The sequence below is a fragment of the Fukomys damarensis genome, unplaced genomic scaffold (assembly GCF_012274545.1).
Source record: "Fukomys damarensis isolate Sample0158 unplaced genomic scaffold, DMR_v1.0_HiC HiC_scaffold_23, whole genome shotgun sequence".
NCBI lineage: Eukaryota > Metazoa > Chordata > Mammalia > Rodentia > Bathyergidae > Fukomys > Fukomys damarensis.
In genome coordinates, this window is record NW_022900935.1 from 22,656,641 (window position 1) to 22,661,367 (window position 4,727).

Genomic DNA, 4,727 nt, shown 5'->3' on the forward strand with positions numbered 1-4,727 from the left:
ATCATGATATGTTATTTACATATATGTACCGGTTCCCCAGAATAAATATCATGTACTGCAAACTGTTATATACCAATAAAAAGGGTTTTTTTTAAAGAATTTTGCTTGAGGGGCTATGCACGTGTAGCTCAGTGGCAGAGCTCTGGCCTAGGATGGGTGCATACGGCCTTGGGTTCAATCGCCAGCACTGCAAAAAAAAAGTTTGATTTGTTCTGGTGTTAGGGATTGAACCTCCAGGTACTTTGCATTGAGCTATATCTCTAGTCCCTTTTTCAAAAATTTATTTATGTTTTGATGCTTGGTATTGAAACTAAGGCTTTTGTGCTGAGCTAAATGCCCACCCTTTTATTTATTTATTTATTTATTTTATATAGGGTCTGGCTAAATTGCCTAGGCTGGGTTTAAACTCACAATCCTCCTGCCTCAGCCCCCCCGGAGTGCTGGGATGATAGATCTTTATCAGAAACCTCCATCATAGGTTTTAAGGGAGAAAGAAGAGATAAAAGGAAAAAAACAAAAAAGAAAGGTGTTGTTACCTAGGTCCCCCACTTTGGATTTCTGCATGGGGCAATTTGAGAGAAAGTAAGGGAACAACCTGGTTACTACTGGGGGCAGGGACTGAGTAGATGGTCTCATCTCATCATTCTTCTTAACTGTAAGTTATAAGCATCTCGAATCTTATAGGAATATTTCATATGTTTAGGTTTGTTTTGCGTAGAATAACGGTTGACAGTGATGATAGATGATTTTAAGCCCTATTGGGCAATGTTTCGCATACTTGAATTTATTTAGAAAGTGCTCCTAGTTCATTGAGTTTGGGAGGAGCTGAGGCTTTGCTTTTCTGACCAGCTCCTGGGAGATACTGGTACAGACACTGAGTGGCAAGCTGTGTATATGGGAATAGGAGGGTCTCTTTGCATTGAGAACCCACCAAGCAAAACACTCAGAAGGAAATAATTTCTTGGTGGGGCAGAAACAGTCCATTGTATTTGAATCAAGGTATCTGCTCATGAAGCTCACTTGTACCCAAGCACTATGAGATGGAGGAACTAGGAAGAAGAAAAGGCAAGTGAGGTGACTGATTAGCGGTGCCTCCTGATGAAGCACTTACTTCTGTTCTAGAACTCTTGTGTTCTACCTTACTATGTTCTGACTTTGTTGAAAATATTTTCCTGCTGGGTGTGGTTGCACATGCCTGTGATCCCAGCACACAGGAAGCTGGGGCAGGAGGACCACCATGAGTTCGAGGCCAACCTGGGCCACATGGTGAGTTCAAGGCCAGCCTGAATTACATAGCGAGACCCTGGCTCAAAACACCAAAAGAAAAATAATATTTCCTCCATAGCTCTAGATGTATCTCAGGGCTTAGGTATAGCATAAAAAAAAACCTCATACCTGCAGATCCTCCTACTGTAGTCTGAATTAGGTTCTTTGCTACTTACATGTATTTGGAGACCAATGGAGCCTCTACTCTGAAAGCCTACAGTCTTGGAAAAGAACTACTTATAAGCTCAGGTAGCCCTGACAGTCTGATGTATTACCCCCTTCCTTTGATTCTAAGAGCTGCTACCAGTACCAAGTGGTAGAAAGCTTTCCTTAGTTTACTGTAGCCTCCATTACCCTACAGATGAGAATCATTTGAGGGTGCTTGTTAAATCTACTAATTCCCAGATATCTTTTTTCTGCTTATCAAAGAATTGTAGGAAACATAGCCATGGCTATGTTTTATTTTAATACCTGCATTTTAGGGAAAGATATATAACTAGCACACACATAATTTTATAGTTATTAAGGCTAACTGCAAGGCAGTATTAAAATTTCAATAGTGATTATGTTAAAAAAAATGAACTGTACATGCGGATGATAGATGTAACAGTGTGAGGCCTATGATACTCTCCCATTCTGGAATTTTATGTAGTACCTCAGTTCACAAACAGAAGCATTTGGCAGAATTTTGTTTTTATTTATGAACTCTGCATCAGGTCACAAACATGACCGTGGCCGTCTTTTCCAGAATCATGAAACAAATTAAGTTCATGAACCGAGATGCCACTGTAACTGGAGATGTGATATAGTTCTTTTGGGTAGTTATGAAAGATGTCGGTGGCAGTTGTGTTGGTCCTCCATCGATTCCACAAATAAGTATTAATTAATTAGAATACTTCCCGGCCCAAGGATTTGGCTCAGTGGTTCTCTGGCCTGCAAGTACAAGGGCCCAAATTCAATCCTGGTTGCCAAAAAAAAAAAAAATTAGAATACTTCCCTCAGGTGTGGTGGTACAAGCCTGTAATCCCAGCATTCCGGAGCCTGAGGCAGGAGGATTGTCATGAGTTTGGGGCCAGCCTAAAAACTATGTTGCAAGGCCCTATTTCAAAAATCAAAACAGTCGGGCGTGGTGGCGTATGCCTGTAATCCCAGCCCTCAAGAGGCTGAGGCAGGAGGATCTCTGTGAGTTTGAGACCAGCCTGGGCTACATAGTGATTTCCAGGTCAGTCTCAACTACATAGTGAGACTCTGTCTCAAAAAAAACAAAAAAGAAAAAAAGAGGTAGATCTCTATGTGTTCCCAAGATTTCTAAAGTAAATTAAATGACAGTCAGGATGTACGTTGTGTATGTATGGCACTATTTATATTAAATAGCAATTTCAGAAATTTCAGCAGTGATAAATGGCAGACTGCTAATAGACTCTTCTGCAGAGTAAAGACAGCAGACTTTGTCAGTTTATATTGTCCTATCTGTGCTTTTACTTTCTACATTGAGCATGTACCTTAAATAGAAGTACGTACTGTATTATATATGTAGTTTTAATTAATACTAATTCCAGCCCCTCCCAGGAGCATGCCTATAACTATGGCTAACATGAGTTTATAAATTCTCCCCAGGTCCCTCCCTAACTTCCTTGCCAGATCCAGGCGAGGTGAATGGTTTCTTCTATCCCAGCATTTAGCATGGCATATCACAGATGTGTTGGTCTGCTTTCTGCTGGACTGAGAACTTGAAGCAGGGTCCATGTTGACTAATACTGTGTGGTAGAGTAGATATTAGGTTCTGGTGCACCATGCAATTTATAAAGTACATTGATGCATTTTTATATGCTTTAGTTGAGGGCCCAGGGTTAAACCTCCGAGACTTCAATGTGACACCAAAACTCTCTCTGTCCCCCAGAGGGAGGATGTGGCCACATTTGTGGTATGGTGGAAGAAGGTATGCAGTTTAGGTTGGCCTTGAACTCATGGTGATCCTCCTGCCTCCAAGTACTGCTTTAAGTATATTCAAATTACTCTTAGCCAGGCATGGTGGTGCACACCTGTAATCCCAGCACTCTGGGAGGCTGAGGCAGGAGGATCACTGTGAGTTCGAGACCAGCCTGGGCTACATAGTGAGTTCCAGGTCAGTCTCAACTACATGGTGAGATGCTGTCTCAAAAAAACAAACAAAACAAAACAAAAATTACTCTTTTAGTATGACTAGCTCCAAGGCCATAAGCAGAGAGAGTGAACTTTACTTTTTGAACCCCTGGGATTAAAACCTGCTCTGTGCAAGGATTGCTGTTTGTTCTGGAGCTCTAGAGAAAGTCACCAAAGCCTGACAAGTGATACAGGCCTTGGAGCCAAATAGACCAGGAAATCCCAATGCTGTCTAACTCTGGGCCTTAGTCAAGCCAAGAAAACCCCTTGGGATCCTAATTTGCTCATTTGTGTAAAGAGATTGCAGACCATAAAGAGTTGTAAAGTATAAATATTAGAGAGACAACATGGTTGGCCATAAATATTACTTTCTTAGTTCTCATGTAAAATATGTCTTCTCTTGGCCCTGGAGAACCAAAAGTCTACCCCATGGTGACCCTCAGACTAGTTCTACTCTTTGGGGGAAAGAGGAATAGAGTGTAGGGGAGAGTGGGAGCATAGTCTCCTGGAATATTCCCCTCTGGTTCCTTTAAGCAGCTTATCTCCCATCACTCACTGACCTGCGTCTCTGGTCTCTGCCGTTGTAGGCCTTCCCTTGCTGTCCTGACTTTGCTGAGTCAGATAAACTGAATGGCTCCAGTGTTTGCATTCCTGCCTGCTTCGGAAATATCGCGGACTCCAAACCAAGAGTGTGTGCATTTAAGTTTTTAATTGTAAATAAAGGTTTTTGTATGTGTGTGTGTTAATTTTCATTCTTTGATTTTTGGTGTCCAGGATCAAACTCAGGACCTTGCACTTGCAAGGCAGGCACAGTGCCACTGAGCTAAATTCCCTGCCCTCATTGTTTGTTTGTTTGTTTGTTATTTATGATATGGGATGGAACATGGAACCTTGCGCTTGGGAGGCAGGTCTTTGTTTTTTAAATGTCATTCTTTGTTTTTTAAGTATCTCTTCACCCTTCAACTTCCTTTTAGATTGATTTTTCCCCAGAGACTAGAGTCAAGTGCTTTGTATAGTTGATGCCTCAACTTGCAAGCAGTTCTACGGCTTCATTTTAGCCAAAAGGCCAAGAAGCAGTTTGCAAGCAATTCTAGCAGCCCCCTTTTAGGTTCAAGTTGATTGGCAAAGAAGGCAAACCCCCAGGGTCTTATACCACTGTTTATTCCAGGTATGTTTTATTGGTTTCAGTTTGTTTAAGCCTAGCCTGTGGGGAAAGGGTCACTAACGTGAGATGTTTTAGGATGGAAGGAAACCTGGTACAACCCATTCCCCACCCACTTCTTGGTAGTAGAGGTGGAACCCAGAGCCTTGACCCTGAG

At 41.9% G+C, this 4,727-nt stretch overlaps 1 protein-coding gene across 3 annotated transcripts in view; it reads left to right on the forward strand.

Annotated features, from left to right (window-relative positions):
• Ppih (peptidylprolyl isomerase H) overlaps nt 1–4,142 on the forward strand; it is a 19,137-nt gene extending 14,995 nt beyond the window's left edge. For 2 of the 3 annotated variants that reach the window (XR_782156.3, XR_782153.3), the window contains 2 exons: nt 2,884–2,918; nt 3,996–4,142. The gene's annotated coding sequence lies outside the window, so the exon portion shown is untranslated. The remainder of the gene's footprint in view (nt 1–2,883; nt 2,919–3,995) is intronic. The other variant, XM_010633975.3, reaches the window with a different exon arrangement.
• The last annotated feature ends 585 nt before the right edge of the window (nt 4,143–4,727 follow it).